The sequence below is a fragment of the Caloenas nicobarica genome, chromosome Z (assembly GCF_036013445.1).
Source record: "Caloenas nicobarica isolate bCalNic1 chromosome Z, bCalNic1.hap1, whole genome shotgun sequence".
NCBI classification, from domain to species: Eukaryota; Metazoa; Chordata; class Aves; order Columbiformes; family Columbidae; genus Caloenas; species Caloenas nicobarica.
Window position 1 is genome coordinate 27,714,964 of NC_088284.1, and position 22,503 is coordinate 27,737,466.

At 36.7% G+C, this 22,503-nt stretch overlaps 1 protein-coding gene across 2 annotated transcripts in view; it reads right to left on the minus strand.

Moving 5' to 3' along the window:
• PDE4D (phosphodiesterase 4D) overlaps window positions 1-22,503 on the minus strand; it is a 351,064-nt gene that overhangs the window by 152,814 nt on the left and 175,747 nt on the right. The gene's annotated exons all lie outside the window — the stretch shown is intronic.

A 22,503-nucleotide genomic window follows, 5' to 3' on the forward strand; every position in this document is an offset into this window, starting at 1 on the left:
AGATTAACAATGTCAAGAAACGACCTCCCTGGTCCATAACTAATGTAGTAACTATCATGGTTCAAAAAAGCTACACCTCTGACCTCTCACACCTTCCTCCCCAGAGGGGGAAAAAAGCAAAGCAATCAAAAGGAATATATATATAGTACATCAGCTATGCCTACCACTTAAAACTTATGTAAGACTCTGTTCTCCTGAATACCTGGATATCTGGAAGGGGAGATACGGTGTGTTCACATGTTCACTGATTCTAAAATTTTCCCCAGTTTAGGGGTAACTTATTAGTTCTATCTGAACTCTTTATTTCATTTTTATCTGTTTGAATTTTCCCTTATGAGACAATGTACCAGACATAAGAATATCACATTGCAAAATAAATCTCAAAGAAACTCATAGTCACACTGACTGTTACATACCACCAGAGATTATGATAGCCAGAAACTTCATGTCGTTGTGGATGTATAAATTGCATAAACTGGATGCAAGCATCGTAGTATTGCAAATGCAGTGCCACATTGGACATGGGCAATGTGCATCTTTCTTCTTTGTCTTTCTATGAGTAAAACGGATGTTTTGTGTGCCATCAAATTCCTGAAAATATGCCACAGCTCAGCATATTACATAGGTTTCCATAGAGGCACTCCTATATGTAGGACAGCAATTTGGAAACTAACAAAGTTTTACTTGATACTTAAGTGTTTTCTTTTCACATGCTCTAATGATAGCCTTCTAACGCAGCAAATCAATCTTTTCTGTTTCCTTGATGTTCTCCTTCAGTAGTTGATTAGCAAAGCTACCTCTATTTTTAAGCATTGAATCCAATCCAGCTAACTTCCTTCTAGACATTTGCTGCTGTGTCAAATGCAGAAGAAAGAATCTTAATTAAAAAAAAAAAAAAAAAGGAAAGGCATCAAGTCTTTCTCTTTCTTGACTTAGGCCTTTTTTTAAAAAACAAAGGTGTTCATCAACCTTACAACACCACATTACCTAAAAAAAAATCATCAATGTACAATTGCAATAAGAAGTCCTACCTGTTAATTTCCCTTCTCTGATCGCAGGTCTGCAAGTCCATTACTGATGAACTAACTTCAGATAATTGTCAATGATGATGAAGAGCAGTTCAGATTTACTAAGGTGCTTGAACTTAACTATTTCCTTTTCTTACAAAAGAGTACCTCTGAAAGAATGTAGATAACCAGGTACTTGATTTTTTTTTAAAGTTTTTCTTTCTCAAACACATTAAAATAAATATGATGCTGTCACTCCTTGGAAGAAATATGAAACTTTTCTTTCCACTCTTTTATAAATCAAACAACTCATTGAAAGCAACTTTGCCTCTAAATAAATCTTCCTTGAGAGGAATATGCTTTTGCAAATAACATAACTTCTGTCATGCTAATTCTTTAGAAAGGTTAGATTTACACATTCTTCATAAGGAGAGCTACATGGTTATCATTGTTATCTGCTGTAAAATAAATTATGTCTCAGTTGTACGAAAGCTAGAAAATGTTACATCAGTTATGAGTTGTCCTCTAAACAGCTATAATTGTGTTGGTCTAAACCTCACAGATTTTCAGTATTTACTTTTCTCTCCTATCAACCAATGCTTCAAATGACCTCCTCCTGGCCAAATCTTATTTTCTTTTTCCTTGAGCTCTGACAGATTTTGAAGCCAGAAACTACTCCTTGACTCTAAAAAGTCTTTCACACTCATCATCCTCTCGTCTCATATTTCAACTTTGTCCAAGTGAATTCTTGCTTTCTTCTTTCAGTTTTAGCCTGCACCTTCTCTGAAGCTAATCTGGTAGCCCTCTGGTTTTGACGTCTTCTTTCTTATCTATTATCTAAATCTATTCTTAGTTTTAAATACCAGGTTTATGTTGAGGAACCATTATGTAGCCTTCTGTCTTAAATTCTTACCTCATTTTATCTAGCCGTGCGTCTCACACTATTTTCTGAAATTCCTGTGCAGGCAAAATATTAAAACGCATCTTTAAATGACTATTATCTCATTTTCTGTCACACGGATAGCACTCTCACTTATTCATGCTCTCCTAAAATGTTTCAGCCTCGATCTTTTATTTTGGCCATGACAGCCTTGCTGTAGCTGAGAATCATCGCATCCACTTGGATAATATTCGTAAGAATTATTCTGTCCAGAATCCCAAAACATGATCAGACCTTTACTACCTATTCACCACTAGACTTCACTGGTATCAACACTTCCTAGGCAAAAAGACTGCCATGTCTTTCTGGCTCATGACTTCAACAGTATAATTCCATTTGTATGTCCCTGTGTATGGCTCCTTCTTGTATGAAATTTATATTTTTTACATAAATTACATTCTCTTTAATGTAAGACATTTTCATCTCCACTGTATCGATTATATTAGTTTGTCAAACAGTTGACTTCAGTCTGATAATAAAGACCACTTCGGTCAGCAAGTTTTTGCTTCTTTCTCAAGCATTTTGTGCTTCTCTCATAGGCCCTGTGTGCAGGGAAAAAGAACCCATAAAATTTAATATCCCCTCAACCTTCTCTTTTAAATTATTCCTCAAAATATGCTCTTCCCAGAGTGGCCAGAGAATGACCGTGTCTGACAATGGCTAGAGTACAATGACCTGGACTTCAATATAAGCTTGAGCAAAATCCTAGGCTTGCTCTGGCCATGGAACTTCTGCTACTTCAGCACATCTCGAGTCACACTGTCTACATTTTATGGTGACTACTTCTCCAAACACAGTTGTTCAAGTTGCCATTTTATAATACTACTGCATCATTTAAAGAGTATGTCTATGCCACACCTTGAATATGTTTTACACATGCCTGAAACTTCAGAATAATCGAGAAATTAAAAGCAGTTATGCAAGGACTAAATGAATTTTATACTATTTTAAGTCTGTGTTGAAGCTGGCCACATACAGTGTAAAATTAGAGTACATGCATTGAAATGTGTTTGATTATTTACTTGTATAATGTCCTTATGCCAACCGAGTTTTATAGTATGTTGTATTGGAAGAGTATATTTAATTATCTTAAAAAATTTACAGTAAAAAGAAATCTAAACTGCAACAGTTATTATTTGAAACTACTTAATTTAAGGAGCATGTATAACATAATGTGCTCACTATTGGTTTCTTTAGAGACCAGCTGGGCTATATGTCTGCATGAAACATAGAAAAAATAGAGTCAGCCTTTTCATTCTACTGTCAGCATATTACACGTAACTTTGAAAGGTTGTTTGGCTGGTCTGTGTTACGTATTCAAGGGAAGGTTAAATAATAAAACATACTGGGTTGCAAAGACCATTCTGAATTCTTATTCTCTTAATTCCCACCTCAAACTACCTATAAAATAATACAAAAAAAAACCCCAACAAAACAACCAAGCAAACCAAACAAACCCAAAAAAACCTTCTCTAAGAGTATGTGAAAGTTTACATCATTTATAGAAAATTTCGGAAAGATTTTAATATACAAGTATTTCAATAGTAAAGTTATTTCTTTCATATTCATGCACAATTTTATTAATTCATAAAAATGTTATATTTGATACTGCAAACGTTGTTAAACAGTACTGCTGACACTAAATATTGGCTGTAATACTATCTTTTAAAATGTTCCATGCTCATAGGCACGTATTTCATAACTATTATCTAACTTGAGCTAACATTCAAATTACATTGGCAGTTTTACAAATCACAGCAAGAGGCACATTTCTGTCTCTGGAATATGAAGTTATAAAATGTTGAAATTTATTTTTGCTGTTTAAGCAACTTCTATATATGTAAATAAACTTAGTCCTGCAAAGTCATGTCCAGCTGATCAACACCCTGATAAGGTGACATTTAAGACAAAAGCTAGATGACTTTTTACTTTTGCCCTTTTGTTTGTCTCCATCGTATTCTGTTATTTTGGAGAAGAACACAAATACATGATTCATTTCTGCCTTTTATAACTGAAAAAAGGTCTTAGCATGTAAAAACATTTCTCAGGATGCCATTCTTGCATGATGAGCAACTAGGACGTTTTGCCTAGAAAGTTCTCAATCTAATACATATTCTGTTGATCGTAGTTGAAAAACTATGACTCCAAGCTTTAAATTGTATTTACCAGTATTAATGAATTTACTAATTTTATTAACATTTGAAGTTTAGTTATCCCAATCTTTCTTGTCCAAACAAAATCCTCCCAATAGTGCATTGGAAGGTCTCCTAACACATGGTTTGCATCTGCACTGTTTTTCCTTGTAGCATAACAGTTTCCTCACTTGAGCCTTCTACTGATTACTTGCTTTACAACTCTTGGCCAGATATTTCAAAAAGTCATCATTTTAGGGAAAGCTCTGGGCAGAAATCTTTCTTCTGAAAAGGCTTACACAGAAGGAGATTATGACAGCCTCTAATTCTGCCAATATTCTCTCTCAGAAAGGCACCTAAGGAAAATAAAGACTCAAGAATCTTTATAATTTTTAATAAATTTTCAGCTATCTAGAGGAAGAGAATAACCTAGAAACAGAAAAAACATTATTTTAACTCAGGCATATTAGAAGCCCACTTAGAAGCCACAGCTACTAGAATTATTACTTCAGTCCTCAGTTTAGCAGCTCATAAAGGATCCATGTCTTCTTGTCTGAGGTTATGCTTACTTTTTTTTTTTTTTTTTTTTTTTAAATATAGGACATACATGCACAGTCCCAGCAAATGAAACAGTAACATCTGTGGCTGCCTTGCCTGACACAGATGTATGCCAGATTGCACACCACTCAAGGCTCAGAGATCTCAGGGAGGTGGCTGAGCTCTCAGGTCTACCCATTCACAACCTTGCTAGGGACAAGGAGGTATTTCTGGAATGTGGCAAGCAGCTATTTATACCAAAACAATGTCTTATCTTAAATTCTAAAAGAACAAGGATGTCAGAGAAGGACTGTTTTATTTTTTGAAACAAAACAGGGCAAGATCTGAGACTATTCTTCTAGGATCTGAATCAGAGTTTTCAAAACTGTAGATACGGAGAATGAAATCTACAGTAACAAAAAAGCAGAGTTTAAATGCATTAATTTTTTACGTTCGTAGCCAGTGCAAGACATTTCTACATAATTCAGATTTGCAGAAGAAGATGTCTTCCAAAAAGTGGGTTGACAGTACTAGAAAAAGGGAACCAAGCTTGTGTACACAATCCTCTGATCTAGATCTAAGGAGCGGTAAACCAAATACTAATATAGATTAAAACCAAATGTGTTAGTATTTTAGTCTAATTCTGTTAATTAATTAGACCTAGATTAAAAAAAAATGCTGCACCTGTGAAGAAGGAATGTTGGAAAGGGAACAAATAGATCCATAGAGAATAAAAAGAGATAAACTTCATCTATGGAATAGAAGATGGCCAGTGAGAGGATAGAGAAAAGACAAGATTGAAAAAATCAATGTCTCTGTGGATTCTGTTAATTTTAGTGTCCAGTAAAATGGCAACTTTTAATTCCCAGGCTTGCCTTTTGAAGGTATTGATGGGTGTTCTTTGTGTGTCACACTGAGGGATGAGATACAACACAGCTGCTGTTGCTTCTGACTCTTCCATAGCTTCAGAAAGATAATTCTAGATTGCAAAACTGGTGTTGACTCATATGGTTTCTATGATGACATCCGGTCCATGGGATAAAAGTATATTACACTGTTGAGAAGCAGATGTAGGATCTATGGATTTTTGTATTTCTGTTGTAAAAGATATTGATTGTGGTGGCTTTGGAGAGGCACTGGCCTTCTTAATATATGAAAACATTACAATTCTACTTGTGGGTCTGAGAATTTTTACTTTATAGCTTAGTCAAATCCTTCTGGTTTTGTTTTGTTTTGTTTTCTGAGAATGCCATTTAAAACAGGTCTCCTCCAGCTCAATATACTAAGATGGAGAAGAGGTTAATGGAACATTAGGGAAAAGAACAAGAAAAAAATGCATTGGAGCTTCAGAGAAACGTGAGTTATTCCCCTGACACAAAGTTCTCTTCTATCAGCAATTGAAATCTTAATGAAAAAAGCCATTGTACATAAGAATAGTTAAATCACTTTTCCAAACAACCTTAAAGCCTCTCCTACAACACAGTCATCCTTTCGCCATTTACATGTCCTCATTAGTTTAAATAAGAAACTTACTTCATCTTTTATCTCTCACAATACATAGTATTTAAAACAAAATTAACAACTTGAGTCTTTCTCTCCTGCAGGGATTTATCCCCAGATATATGGAACTGATAGACCTTCAGTAAGTCTAACCTGTGGTGTAGATATGAATCTGTGGTTTAAATCTGGATATGCATGAGAGCACAACATTCAAAGTTATCTCACTTCAGCTTTTTTAACACAAGCCCTTTTGATAAGCTGGAGCAGCTACACTGGAGCAACAGAATATGTTGCTATACCCATGGCAGGTATAACACTTGGAAAAGTAAACTGTTTTCCCTAAAGTGGAAAACATGACAAATATTATAAACAAATACTACAACTACCAAAAAAAGGGCATTTTGAAAGAAAATAAAACCTTACACAAAATGCTGCAATAATACTTTACTTGCTTGTCTTCAATTTAGACTTCAGCTCTCAGTTCTGTCTTTATAGTTTATTTTCTTGTCCATATCTGAAACCAGGCTGTGAACACTTTCAGGTTCAGCTGATGGGACATTATTCCTGAAGCACTAAACTTGCTACAGGATATACACTCATTAAGTTCACAAACTGATATTTAACTGCTGAATACATTTATTTGACATGAGAGTTTTTAGATACACACACTAATTTTTACTCTGTTACAACTGATTTATACCTTAGTTGATGAGGACTGGGTTAGGGACCAGTTAAGCAATCTGGACATCCATAAATCCATGGGTCCAGATGGGATGCACCCGCGGGTGCTGAGGGAGCTGGCTGAAGTCATTGCTGGACCACTCTCCATCATCTTTGCCAAGTCTTAGGAAACGGGAGAGGTGCCTGAGGATGGGAGGAAAGCAAATGTCACTCCGGTCTTCAAAAAGGGCAAGAAGGAGGACCCGGGCAACTATAGACCGGGCAGCCTCACCTCCATCCCTGGGAAGGTGATGGAACACCTTATCCTTGGCGCCATCTTAAGACATATCAAGGATAAGAGGGTCATCAGAGGCAGTCAACATGGCTTCACCAAGGGGAAGGCACGCTTGACCAACCTCATAGCCTTTTATGAAGACATAACAAGGTGGATTGATGATGGCAGAGTGGTGGATGTGGTCTACCTTGACTTCAGTAAAGCATTTGACACCATCTCCCACAGTATCCTCACGGCTAAACTGACGAAGTGTGGACTGGATGATCAGGTAGTGAGGTGGACTGCGAACTGGCTGAAGGAGAGAAGCCAGAGAGTTGTGGTCAATGGGGCAGAGTCTGGTTGGAGGCCTGTATCTAGTGGAGTGCCTCAAGGGTCAGTACTGGGACCAGTATTATTCAATATATTCATCAATGACTTGGATGAGGGAATTGAGTGTACTATCAGCAAGTTTGCTGATGACACCAAGCTGGGAGGAGTGGCTGACACGCCAGAAGGCTGTGCTGCCATCCAGCGAGACCTGGACAGGCTGGAGAGTTGGGCAGGGAAAAATTTAATGAAATATAACAGGGGAAAATGTAGAGTCTTACATCTGGGCAGGAACAACCCCAGGTTCCAGTATAAGTTGGAGGATGACCTATTAGAGAGCAGTGTAGGGGAAAGGGACCTGGGGGTCCTGGTGGACAGCAGGATGACCATGAGCCAGCATTGTGCCCTTGTGGCCAGGAAGGCCAATGGCATCCTGGGGTGGATTAGAAGGGGGGTGGTTAGTAGGTCGAGAGAGGTTCTCCTTCCCCTCTACTCTGCCCTGGTGTGACCTCATCTGGAATATTGTGTCCAGTTCTGGGCCCCTCAGTTCAAGAAGGACAGGGAACTGCTGGAGAGAGTCCAGCGCAGGGCCATGAAGATGATTAAGGGAGTGGAGCACCTCCCTTATGAGGAAAGGCTGAGGGAGCTGGGTGTCTTTAGCTTGGAGAAGAGGAGACTGAGGGGTGACCTCATTAATGTTTATAAATATATAAAGGATGGGTGTCACGAGGATGGAGCCAGGCTCTTCTCGGTGACAACCAACAGTAAGACAAGGGGTAATGGGTTCAAGCTGGAACACAAGAGGTTCCACTTAAATGTGAGAAGAAGCTTCTTCACAGTGTGGGTGACAGAACACTTGAGCAGGCTGCCCAGGGAGGTTGTGGAGTCTCCTTCTCTGGAGACATTCAAAACCCGCCTGTACGCCTTCCTGTGTAACCTCACCTGGGTGTTCCTGCTCTGGCAGGGGGATTGGACTGGATGATCTTTTGAGGTCCCTTCCAATCCCTAACATTCTGTGATTCTATGATTCTGTGATTCAAGTTGATTATTGCTAATAACACTTTCCTGCCTCATTTTGCATTGTAGCTTCAGTAAACACTATCTCTATGTTATAGGAAAAAATAAAGCACAGAAAACAAACAAACAAACAGACAAACAAACAAACAGTAAACTGAGTGGTCATTTACATTGGTAGAGAAAAAAGCACCACCAATAATATATTATGATACTTTTTTTTAAAAGTCAGTTTGCAGGAAGAGTAAGATAGAAACCTCACCTAACTAATGTGGCCATATGTTTTTATTTAAAAATATACGTATTGCTAACAACAACAAAAAAATAAATAAAAAAAAGTCAAAACATTTTTGGCTTAATTAACCAGATTTGATTTTGGATAAACAACTGGAGACCCTTCACACCTCAGGGGTTTATCTTTATTCAAGTGTGCTCTGCTGTAACTTTTCTCTGCCAACATACAGAAACTAGAAATATGAAGATCTGATTACTTCCGTGTTATCCACTTGAATTTCACACTAAACGATTCTCAAAGCCTCTTGCAGTCCAAGTACTTTCCTTGGTTTTAATCAATCTGAATTATTTATTATAGTATGGTCATCTCAGCAAGATAGGTTCAGTTCAGTTCACATCATCTCACATGTACCTTGGAAAACATTTTTGCCTGTAAATTTGCTGGTATAATTAGCTAAAACGTGAACTATCTCAGCATTTTTTTTCTGAGCACTATTTCCTAATTTTTTACTACTTTATATATAAAAATCTCACAAAACATGCAAGTCTTGAAGTTGAACCAAATCAAACAGATGTCAAAGAGCCAACTCCTGAAAATATTTCCCTGTACTTAGATCTATCTAGCACACTGGACAGTAACAGCAGTGTGCTACAGAAGACTGTTCATGGACCCGACTGCATAACAATTACAACTAAAATGTATAGTTGTTGTTATAGTATATTTGGCTTCTATATAGTAGGATCAGGAATATTCCACATTGAACAGTGTCCTAAAGCATTGTCTAGTTTAACTGGGCCTCCAAAAAATTTTTTTTTTTTGAGAGGAAAACTTAAGTGCAAGATTTGTATTTGAAGTAAAAATGGAAAGCAACAATAACAAGAAGCCTTGACTTCCTCACCAGCAAAAACTAACTTTGCCTGACATCTCAGAAGGACTGAAGATTAAATGCAAGATTTCAAGGTGGTATTCTACATGACCTAAATTTTACAGCGTTGACTAGATCCCTTTGCAGTGGTTCAAAGAGGGAGGAGATGGTTTAAAGTGCCTACTGCTTTGAAGTGCACAGACCTAAGGGCACATGCTGTTTTGGTCCTATGATATTCCAGGAAATGTCAGCACTTGCAGGCTACTTTGATGACCTGGACGGTAAGGCAGCTAAGTTTGTAAGTTAAGTTTCCAGCAGCATTACTTAAAAGGCATTTATTTCATTAAAAAAGCTCTTCTTTAGAAAGCCTTTAAGTTTTTGCCATATTTCTGATTAAGATAAATTGAGGGAGGCATTAATATGTAGTTTATGCCTTCTGAAAATCAGTTAACGAGAACCACAAACAAGGTCTTGATACTAAATTCATTATGGTACTGTTGCTTTGAAAAAGAAATGAAATAAATGCTTCTGCTCTTACAGTGGCTGCAAGAGATACAGCGCTGATAAACAACAATGTAAAAATTTTATGAATATGGTCTGAGGACTGGAAGAGGAAATTTCTACACAGCAGCACCACTGGCCTGCCACGTTTGTCTACAAAACAGGTAGGTATTTTCCATAAAATTTTGCCTTGAAAATTGTGATGAAGCTGTATATGACTCTAATCTAAATCTGCATCAAAGTGCTGCTTGTTACTGGCAACCTGGGATGTCTCTGACTTACGCCTGGCCATTACACAAATTATCGGTTTACTGTATAAATAATTATAATAGGTTAATTTATATTCAGGGAAGAGGAATGTATATCTCCCTCTCTTGAACTCAGTAAGGTGCATCTATGAAGGTAACTCAGTGGAGCAGACTGTCACCTGCAGGAACACCTGTTCCTATGGAGCTGCAAATCTTATTTTGCTAAAGACAAGTATTACAGATCAAGAGGATCTACGCAGCTAGGAAACAATTTCAGCTCTGCAAAAGGGAGAAATAAAAGAATTGAGCTGCAGCAGTATGACGCAGCTTTTGCTAATGATTGCTTAGATAGTGGTTGTACGTCACTGTAGTACATCACCTCTTTCATCTGCCTGCTTTTGTCCCCTAACAGTTCTTTCCTCTGCCCTTTCCACCCTTTGCCCCATATTTTTCTGTCATGTAGAAAAATCAAAGCTGGATATTAAAGCTGTAAAAATTAATTTTGAGACTCATCTGATTTTTCTGCAGTTACTCATTTCTTAATTTGTATGTCTCAGTCCACAGGTATCACAATGCTACTGTGCAACATAACATCTGTAGATGAAAAATATCAGATTGTTTCGAATTTAACTTAAAGAGATATTGAAAAAGCCTAAGTAAATCAATAGATTATTAAAATACACAAAATAAAGACAACATTTTCTGTATCTTCCTGCCAAGTAGGAAAATACAAGAGTTTTCCATAAATTTGCTATGAACAAAGTGCTATTCCACTAATCATAAATCAAGTCACAGTGCTATTACATATACTTAGTGACACAACAAACAAAAAGAAGGTAACTAAAGCAGACAATTTGTTAGCTAGAAATTAATTCCAAAAACATGGCAGAAATTCTGCAATGAGTTCAAGTAAGGAATAAGAACAGATAACAACTATAATGAAAAACAATTATTTAGGCTAGACATAAAAATACTGAATATAAAAATGTTCCTAAATTGCAGATGTAAAATTTATTGAAGAAAATTCCCTTTCCTTAATTATGTAGAGCCATAATGTCTTTCTAACTGTATATTCATACTTCACTTTCTTAAGCTATTCAGTACAAATGCAAAAATGGTGACGCAGCACCAAAGTTAGGATAAGAGCTGTAAGACTTCAAATGCAGATGCCTAAGAATGCTTTACATTGTTACCACAAACTGCTTTACATTGCTTTACATTATTACCATAACTCCTAAAGCGGCTATTTTGAGGGAAGTGACTTTGTCTGTAAACCCAAAGAGCTGGCATGAGCAAGCTCATGTCTTACTGAAACACTGTGTACTTGGAAGCAGTTTTACTCTTAGCCTTTTATAGTAATAGTGTGTATGGCATTTAACAGTGAAATAAATGTTCCAGGATTAAAAAAAAAAAAAAAAAAAAGTACAAAAAAGAATTGTTATCTAACTCACTTAGAAGTATCGTAGGAGATAATAATTACAATAAATTGCTAGTACCATCCATTTATTTATCTTCATTGAAGTTAAGAAGCTGGTAAACTGCAGCTCCATCGGACAGTTCTGCACTCTAATAAATAATTTTCACGGACATCCTCTGACTACTTTTTATGCTCCTTCATTTAAACTTACATTAGTTATTATAATCAATAATCAAAAAGACAAACTAATTCAAAATGGATGGTCCAAATTATTAAATATCTTGCTGGTCAGTCATCAAATGTTCCTTTGAAAGGGCAAAGAGAGTGCAAATTTAGCAAATCTGTCTCCCAGAGAAAAGAGATAGCATAGCTTTTTGGATTGTCTGCTGTTTTCTCGACACCTTAAACCACTACACAGCTGGGAAATTTATATCTTGAAAGAGTACCAGAGGAGGCCAGTGAGTTTTGCATGCTAATAGCAGCCTGGGTGAATCTCTTACACTGGTACATAACAACATTCTACTTTTAACTCCAGAAGAAAGAGTAAGGCATCGTGAGGAGCACTCTGGGTCTCTGTGCTGTGAAAAGTAGAATTTTAGATAAATAAAGTTTTCAGGGTGTGACTGTTGAAGTCACATTATCCTCCCCTTCGGACCTCTGAAGTGTTATTTCCAGTCTCACAGACTGACCTTTTTTTCTTAAAGATCCTAGAGTCCAGGTATTAGATGAAAATCTCAAACTGCATTTTACAAAAACTCATGGATTTTTTGGTTTAAGGAAACACTTTTTTATTTAACCACTTGAGGACAAAAAAACCCCAAACAAACCTTTTTAAACAGTTGGAGTTAACAATACTGTAATAAAATCATACAGAATAAAATATAGTTGAGTAGAAAACTGTGATCAGTTTATTTTGATTGAGCAGAAATGGAGTAAAAGATTCTTGTTTTGGAGGCTACCATTGGAGGACCACCTGAGCCCTGGACCAAGGACCTCTCCAGATGAGTAATTTGTCGCCTGATGTTCTGCTCCAGAGAGCAGGAGAGGTCAGTGTTATAGACACTAGCCTTGCCATAACAGCTAGGCCCAGTTCACCAGCTAGAAGTATTCCTGGGCTGTTTTATTCACCACGTGGATGCAACCAAGGAAAAAATCAGGGCGCTTGCATGGCACTAATTAAAACCAGTCCAGCTAGTGCTTTCTGATAGCATCAAGCTCCCTCAAAAAGAGCTTTCACATCAAAATTTTACAGAAACATACAGTTTTTGACATTCAGCATGGATAAGACAATCATATCACAGTATGATACTACCTGGATTACTATATATTTCTATTTAAAGTTTATATGGATTTGCAGGTTAATATTTGGTGTATTTAGGAGTCCAGAAAGAAAAGTATGCACAGTATAATTAAAATTCTATATATTTTTATGATATCTTAGCAGAGATAGACGAGCAGGAAGAACTGTGACAGCAAAACTAAAGCCCTTGATGAATCACAGAGGTATCTTTTTCCCTGCATGTGAGGATGAAATTTTGTCTGTATCTTGAAAGAGATTTTTAAGGAGATCACACTATATTTTGCTATTGGCCACAAGTATAAATTAGTATACCATCTGTGTTATATCATTAATATTTTTATCTATAAACAATAAGTATTATTTTGGCACTAAAATATGCTTGTATTTGCACTGTAAAATCCCTCGGTCTAGAATTCCATCTGTTTTCTGTGATACTTAGCACAGTTTATCAGAAAAGAGGACTACTTGTATTTTTATGCCAAATTCAGATAAACCTCAAAATATGTCACGTTCCTGTACACTGCACTATGTCATGTGGGAGAGAGAGTGTAAACAGAGATGGCAGCCAAGAGGAAACTTGGAACAAATACAGTTTGCAACTTACATGCTCATTAAGACTGCAAGATTCCCTCATTAAGGGAACAATCTGGATGTTGAGATTAGTGTCAAGAAATTACATTAATGTTCATTTTTTCATATTTTTTAAAAATTTTAAATAGAAAAATGTCTGCAAAAATCAATATTTTGTTTCAGAAGGCTAACATAATCAACCACACATGCCAGCATAAAGTAAACTTCTTCCTGATTCTCAGCTGCCAGTAGTGCTTCTGTTCAGGAACCCATCACCTCTAGATATTTCACAGCAAATTAGTGGGAGTGTTTTCCTTATACAATGTTTAGAAGAAACTTGGTCCTTTCCTCTGCCACGGGTAAAAGCCTAATCCAGTGGATGTTATTTTTACTGTTTCATAGACGTACCCCAGTCTTCAAATTATCAATTTTCTGACTCTTCAGTCCCTGGCTCAATGGAGTGCAAATTATATTGGAACATTTGGCTCAGCTTCCAAAGCACAATGTAAAACAGATGAACTTCACTGCTTAAAACAGCTGACATCCCTGCTTTTCCCATTTAATGTTTGCATGACCGCAGTCTTTTCCATTTGACTTTTTTTTTTAATGAGTAAAAGAAGCAAAAATCAAGGAAAAGTTATGTAATTGGATGGTTACCTAGAAGTTGAAACATGCTTCAGGCACTTGGAAAAAACAAATAAACAGAAGAAAATATCAACACCTATTAGTGTCATATGAATTAAGGTAAAAAAATGCATCATTTGCATAGTGCTACATGATGCTTCTGCCTTACCTGAGAGCTGTCTGAGCAGTGGATTCTGCTCCATCTGCATCGTTTTAACTGGCAATTATGAGTTCAATGTATTCACAGAATCACAGAATAGTTAGGGTTGGAAGGGACCTCTGGAGATCATCTAGTCCGACCCACTTGCCAAAGCAGGTTCACCTAGAGCAGATCACACAGGACAGAAATCCCAGGTCCTTCTCTGCAGAGCTGCTTTCCAGCAGGTCAACCCCTAACCTGTACTGGCACCTGGGGTTATCCCTCCTTAGGTGCAGGACCCTACACTTGCCTTTGTTGAGTTTCATCAGGTTCTTCTCTGCCCAGTCCTCCAGCCTGTCAAGGTCTTGCTCAATGCCAGCACATCCTTCTGGTGTATCAACCCTTTCTCTCAGTTTTGTATCAATCTCTTCATCCAGGTGACTGATGAATAGATCGAACAGGACTGGACCTAATACTGATCCCTGGGGAACCCCACTGACACCAGGCCTCCAACCAGACTCTGCACCATTGATCACAACCCACAGAGCTCTGCCATCCATCCAGTTCTCAGTCCATTTCACTGTGTACTCATCCAGCCCACACTTCCTGAACTTGTCACATTTCAGTTTATCAAATGGAAAAGAGAACTAGAAGTTGAACAGAAGAGTCTAGAGTGTTTCTAATCTGAAAAAAAAAAAACAACCAAGCAACAAAAACCAACCAACCAACCAACCAACACCACCAAAAACCTAAAACAAAACCAAACCAAAACCCTCACCAACAACCAAAAAAACTCCTACAAAACAAAACAACCAATCCTCATGTACTGTTCCTTAGGTGTGCATTCCCCTTTGGAAAGCATGAAAGCTTCAGCAGCCATCCATCCTCCTTGTGCTCTGTACACCTAAAATGGTTATATAGAGAAGCAGAGAATTCACCAGTTAAGAAACTGGCAATCTTTCCCTTGGAGCCTGAACTCCCTGTGTTTTCTCTGTGAGTGAGAGGCTTCTCACAGCAGACCTGATATGGGCCAAATATAATTCAAGTTATAATTCAAATATAATTCAAGTGGAAAGAAAGTCACTGAAGAGTGTCAACCTGCCCAAGTGCTTTCGTTTGGTGGTAATACTTCTGCAGCAGCCTGTAACAAGGGCTGCAGGTGTGTAGTCATGGCTGGAAAGAGCTTAGGGAAAGGAAAGGTACCTCCAGATGAGGCATTATGAAGACAGTGGTATGGCTCAGTTCCCTGCAACTACAGATTAAATTGGATTCACAGGGTAACTCACAGGGCATATTACAGTAATACATATGTATCTTGAGCTGGAGATATTTTGCATTTTTCTTTTTTCTATTTGGCTTTTTGCTTCACTCTGAGGCTTCCCATTCTCCATCTGGAGGCAATTATATCTCATTTAAGTAGTTTTGCTTTCTTCCATTTTAGGTTTCTTCACTAGCTAAATAACTTCAGCTAGTGTTAACAGGAGTTTATCTGATCCTACTTGGGAGAGATGATAGATATTCTTAGGCTTCGCTGTTGTTTGTTCTGCTGTGTCATTTTGCTTTTACAACTTAATCAAAAATTTGTACCAAAGCCTGTGAAAGCTAAGCCACTAAAGAGCCAAGTATTGACTGGAAATGTAGCAAAGGTAAAATAAATAAAGGAAAGCCAAGCTCATGTGGACAAACAATGAAGTAAGTACTGTGTATTCAGCTTCTTCCTGGCAAACTTCTGATACTCTGCTCACTTTAATGTAGGATATATCTCCACATACATATGCATGTGTGTGTGCATACTGTATATACAATATACATGCCTATAATGCCCAACTGTATGAATATGTTGACGGGAAGCACCTATCTCCTCCTACTGCTGAGACCCCCAGTTCCTGTGGTTGTGTGGATTCTGGCAGTTTGACTGAAGGACTTTCTAATCTCCTAAACAAGTCAGGAATCCTGAAGAGAGGCTATAAAAACTCCAAATCACATTTTATATTTCATTATCCTAAAAAAAACCCAAAAAACAAAACCCAAAACCAAAAAGGAAATGTTCTTCCAATAGAAAATTGTGTAAAACTGTCTGTTCATCAGGAGGAATTTTTTTTCTTTCAGAAATGCAAAATTTCCAGTGAGACTGAAATTCTGCCTTCTGCAATGATCCCTTTTGCCTTCACTCAATACTGTGTCCTTGTAAACTTCTCTCAGAGCAAAAGGAATGGGCAGACATGGAATAAGAGGAAAAGTAAATAGTAATCGAAATGAGAGTATTCCAAAGGGATTAAAAACACAGAATATCTAGCTATACTAGCTATTTAATAGAATGCGAGGTTATTGCTCATGATTCAAAATGAGTTAATGAGCAAATCTCTTAAACAATATCTGAAACAAGACAGAGGGCAATAATGGAAATGTTATAATGAAAAATTTATTAAAATTATATTTCCATGAGAATAGGAATATTATAATTCACTTAGAACACATGTCCTCATCAGAAACTCTGGCTTTACTTCTAGTCACACTGCATTAGAAGGAACATTGCAGTAGGAGAATGGGTTAAGAAATCTGCTATATGAATGATATGGATACCAAATTTTTTCATATTAAAAGAGGTACTGAAAATATAGATTACTTAGAAAGCTGATGAGCAAGACTGTTATACAAAATAACAACTAAACCTTTAGCAACATAAAATTGCACTACTTAAAACATTCCAAGGCAAAATACAAAAGAATGAAGAAAATCCTGCACATCGCAAAGAGTTCATCTGTAGAAGTGAGCATCAAAATATATTGCTGAAGCCAAAAATTCATCAACCTTATTATTAAAAAATGATAAAAATTTGTTGTGAATAGATAAATACCAAGTCTTGTTAGAGTAAGCAAGGAGAGTTCTGGAGTACTCATAGATAGGGAATTACTGAAGATGTTGAGGAGTTTCTCCCTCAGGGACAATTATACTGTAACTACCAAGTTTCTTACTGTTGTCTCTCAAAGGTTTGATCCTGGCTGCTCTCATGGACCATGAGCTGGATTAGCTGGCATGGACCACCTCTGCTATCAAATGTAACAACACTCTGATGGCCAAGGACACCAGACTGCAGTGTGTGCCAGAGCCTTCTAGGTGGGTAGCAGTCTCTAATTGTTTTTTTTTTTTCCCCTCCACTTCATTTTTCTTTTTTTTACCGCATGAAGAAAGGTGCATTAGAATGTTACATTACATTTGAGCATATCGCAGAAGTTTTCGACTAAGACATATATGGCTTTCATAGAGACAACCAAAACACAAAGCGATCTGTGGTTTCTGGGGCTCAGAAATAAACTGTACTTACTGGTTCCAATAAGAAATTCCAGGGTTTCAATTTCCTTTGCAATAAAATAAAATCTATTCATGTCTACAATGGACTTAAGCATATTCTACAGTGGCATAAAATAAAAATTGGTAGGTTACTCCTGTGCCACTTTTTTCCCTGTTTAGTGCGGTATCTAGAAATTAGTTACAACATTTTGACATGGTACATGCTGAACTGGCATCAGCTTTTTCCTGATGTATTCAGTATAAGATTGAATGACGGACCTATTTATAGTGCTCCTAGAATTTGTTATGCATCAGGGAATCGCAAGTCAGAAAGTCCCGACATTAACATAAGTAACTATGGACATCTAAAATTTGTAAATCAATATTTCCTGGTGCTTATGCTTCATGTAATCTTTTTCTGCTTCCCAAGGGATTCTAATGTCTGCTCTCAGCCTAATCTGGAAGGCCAGATTTGTATGGGGATTGTTTCAGTCACAAACAGTAAAGCCCAGCTATTTATTTATTGTAAACAGTAGCAACACTAGTCATCGTAATTTACTTCACAGTGTATAAATAACATCTCCTGATGGTTATTCATACAGGTTTGTGCTTAGCATCAGCCTAGGCTGTTAAAACTTACTTAAGCATAAATTGGAAAAAACACGTTGATAAAATACTTATATATATACTCCAGTTTTCATTCCACACTAGCTAAATCACTTCCAAGGCAGTAGCAAGAACAACAAAATCCCACAGAATAAGCACTTGGGTAACACTAGTCCAAAGCAGGAATAAGAAAAACTGACAGACTCAACCTGTCCCACTGTGATAGACTCACTCAGCCTATCTGTGTGAGAATCAATGACATCTGAGAAATTTAAGCAAAAGCTGAAACTTTTGAATATGTTACTCATCTTCTCTTTTGTTTGTTTGTCTGTTTGTTTGTTTCCTGCTTAAGGGGACCAATGGACTGGGACTTGACTTCCTGAGGTTTTAGGAAGTGATGCTGAGACTATTTATATTTAGTCATTATCAGGAACTCTTTAGACAGTTTTGTCAAGGATGTAAGCATGCAGCAACACAGAGAGTCAAGTATGATTCACTTGCACCTGCTTTCCTATTGCTACTTAACCTGACTAGCAATATGCCTTGCTACTTTTCCACTTTTCCCAAGACCTCAAATTAACATAACCAAATGTCTGAATTGGGTAAAATGGTATTTTGGCATGCAGATTTGTCTAAAATAAGTGTGAGTGCGACTCAAAACATCATTTTAATGGTAACACAGCATACTTCGAATTAAAGAATTTCTGAGCCGAACATGAAATTAACCGTATTACTCATTGCGTGCACTAGAAAAGTCCACACTTCTGCGTTCAAATACTTTATTTCCCAGAAAATGTTGAATGACTTAGTCAAAAATAACCAAACTAGTTCCAGTGTGTTGGGACTCTCATCTCTAATAAAAAAAAAAAAAAAACAAACTTTAATCTGGTTTCTATTCTCATTTCATTACAAGGCTTATAATAACAACAACAAAAAAGAATATTACACTCTGCTCACTAAGAAAGCTTTAACATCATTAAGAAATCCCCTTAGAGAAGGAATTCCTAAAAATTGCTGTTTGAGAGAGAGATTCAACTTTCTAGCCCAGCTCCTAAGAGTTTAGTGGCTTGGAGTACAATTATCTGGCAGGAGGGAATCTGTCTCTTTATGTACAAATGCCACGAGCAGCTGGCTGCAGAAGTGGTGTTGGCAGTAGTTTCAGCCACATGACCTTTCCTCTAGTCCAGGGAAATATGCCAGATGGCAGCCAAAGAAGAAAAACAGAAAGCAAGCAGAGGAAGGAACAAAAGAAGCTCACATAAAACGAAAAAGAACCTTTCTTTCTTTTCCATATGAACTTATAAGTTCCATGATTAGTGTCTCCTGAAATGTATTTTTGTAGCTAACCAAACAAATGCGTAGTCCAAACACTGTAATAATTTAACAAACTTATTATTTCTTCGAATATTCAATTTAATGCACACCATTGACAGTGTCATTTCTCCATAACACCCATTTTACTTTGAAGCTTAAAATCTCTATGAAATTGTCTCCGCACACAGCAGATTTTCACTGAGTTTTTCACAAATCCTTCACTGTGAAAAAAAGACTTAATGACCAGCCAGACACTCAGGGCTGATCCTGCTGCCTCTGGAGAATCTTCTAAGTGGTCCTGAGTACCTGTCATTAAGTCAGTGGGAGGTGTGAGTATTTAGCATCTAGCAGGATTGAGTGTCATACATCTTCGTTATGTGCAGAAAATTTTGATAGATGCTTTAATTCTTTATCATCCATGCCTGATAGGATTTAGAGGTCATTAAGAAGGCTTCTCTCTCCATCCTTTCCTCAGAGGTCTCGGGAGGCTCTAAGGCATAACTGCTACTATTACGACTCAGTTCTTACAGCCATATCTAGTGGTATTTTCCTGAGCAAAGCTAAATGCAGCAGGAAACATAATTCTAGTCTGCATTTCAGGAAATGAGGTGTGCTTCAGCCTAGAGAGACTAAAAGCCTTAAAAAACTAAACCAAACCAAAACAAAAAAAAAAAGCTGAGCTTGTCTGTGAGTAAACATGATAAAGATCTACAAATATTTGGTTTGTATTGGACTAGAAGAATGTTCACCTGCCTGCCAGAGAGCAGGATGGGCACACCTCCATATAAAACAAAACAACCTTCCTCTTTCCCCAGTCTGCAAAAATATACTGAAATTGTGAAATGCTTTGGTGGTCTCTTGAGTTTCCTTACTTGTGAAGTACCTACTTCTGGCCTTGGCTCTACATCTACCTCTGTGAATACTTGCACTTCTGTTCTCTAGTGAATCATAAGCAAAGCTCTACCAGTTTTTTTATCTGTTTTTCTGTTTTGTTTTTTTTTTCAGTACAATTTGCTGAGGCTTTAAGCTATGATTTATTTGACAGGAAGGGCAGAGGAGGAGCTCTAAGGGACTGCATTGCATTCCAGCTCTTTCTATAAAAATGACATTTTCTCAAGGCATATTTTTTTCCTACTCTGGAAAAACTTGCATTAGCCTGGCTTATCCACCACGTTCTGAAAGATGCAAAGCTCCGCACTGGCTTGCTGATCAACAAAGAAACTCAAATCACTGGCTATAAGGGGGCATCAATGTATCATGGAATCTCTCAAAAATGAAATAAGTAAATTAAAACATAATATTCCACTTAATCAATAGATTCTGAGTAACCCACAGAAGAAACACTATATTTTTGGTTAATATGTAGCAAAAGAAATTTAAAAATCGTGGTCAACTTCACAATTTAAATTAAGATTATGAAGTAGAACAGCATGGTTTGCTGTACAACGTTCATCATGGAAAGCCTGGATGGTACTATCAGGTATTCAGTTTTAGGAACCAAAGCCCCTTGACATCAGATAGTTGAGTGACGTAAGCAGAACTGTCAGTTGACATAAACGAGGTTATCAAATTACTGAAGGACTGGGTACTGTAAACTTTTGTAGTAGATTTCTAAATATAACCTACAGTGTGAATGGAGCAATGGCAGTGACATGGCAATATGCACATTAAGGATTTTCAATCCTCTTCTCAGTCAAAACTTACGGTTAAATTAAATAGTAACAACTAAAATTACTCTCATTCAGTAATACAACTACGACCCAGTTTTTATAAAATTATCTTCATCCTCCAGCTAATGCTTTAAACCTCCTGAAAAAAGAAATATAACACTTTCTCTATGGTAAGACAAAATTCATTCACACCTCTGGACTTCAGACAAGAGTTCCTTGCTTTTTATTTTTATAAACAACTTTTAAGACTATTTTCACTTTTTTTGATTGAAAAGTGAGACTGAGCTATATTTACATAAGTTGATCATCAAAATAATTATATCTTCTATTAACATGTTACTTTAAATATTTTTTCTTTGTCCCTCTAAAACATTGATGTAAGTTTGTAAAATAAACATGAGTAGCTTTTTTTAAACAAAAATATCTGTGCTAAGAAGATTGCCTTAAGATAATCTCAATTGAATTACATGATCTAGTTTTGAACTTCCAGAAACTATTACAGATACCATCTTTTTACTCTCTGTTCAAATCCCTTTAACTGTTATTATTTCTCCATCTGTATGAACAACCTAGCTTTTGCAAAAGAAATCACTGAGAAAAGCTGGATTGTACCTGGCCATTTTTTTTTTACAGCATTCACACGAAAGTGTTTGCTGTTGACAAACCTACATAAAACATTTAGTTTCTTGGGCATTTGATTTTGTACATGTGTGCAAACAAATGTGACTGTTGCATCAATTAATATTTAAAAGTCATCATTAAGAAGATATGTAGTAAGTTCTTCAATGCATTATATACAAACAGGAGGATCTTAAGAATTTTATACGTGAAAATTTATATTGCATCTATTATAGACAAAAGCAAGGAAGCTGGAAAACAAGTATTGCTTCAATTGCAAAAAGCAGAATGATAAATAATGACAAGCATATTTTGCTATGGTTATTTTAAAATAACTGCTAAGAAAAAGCACAATCTGTGTGTTTTTCTCATTGGTTATATCACTTTTAAAATATCAAACAGAAAAATATTCAACAAACCTGGTTTTCTGGTTATGCAAAAGCCTCTCAACTAAGAATATTAATTCAGATTTGGTGTGCTGTATCAGTGTGTCGTATTTATAACTAAATGTGTTTACTTATAAAAAATACCAATAGTATTTAGAACTAATATTTTTAGATAACTGGGATTAATGTTAATCTACTTTTGCCCTGAAGTGCAACAAAGATTCAAAATTAATATTTGCTTAAAAAGTGAAGTTTCACAAACTTCCACGGTCCCTTATTCAATATATTTGCCAATCACATAGAAACACTATTTTCCTGATACACATAT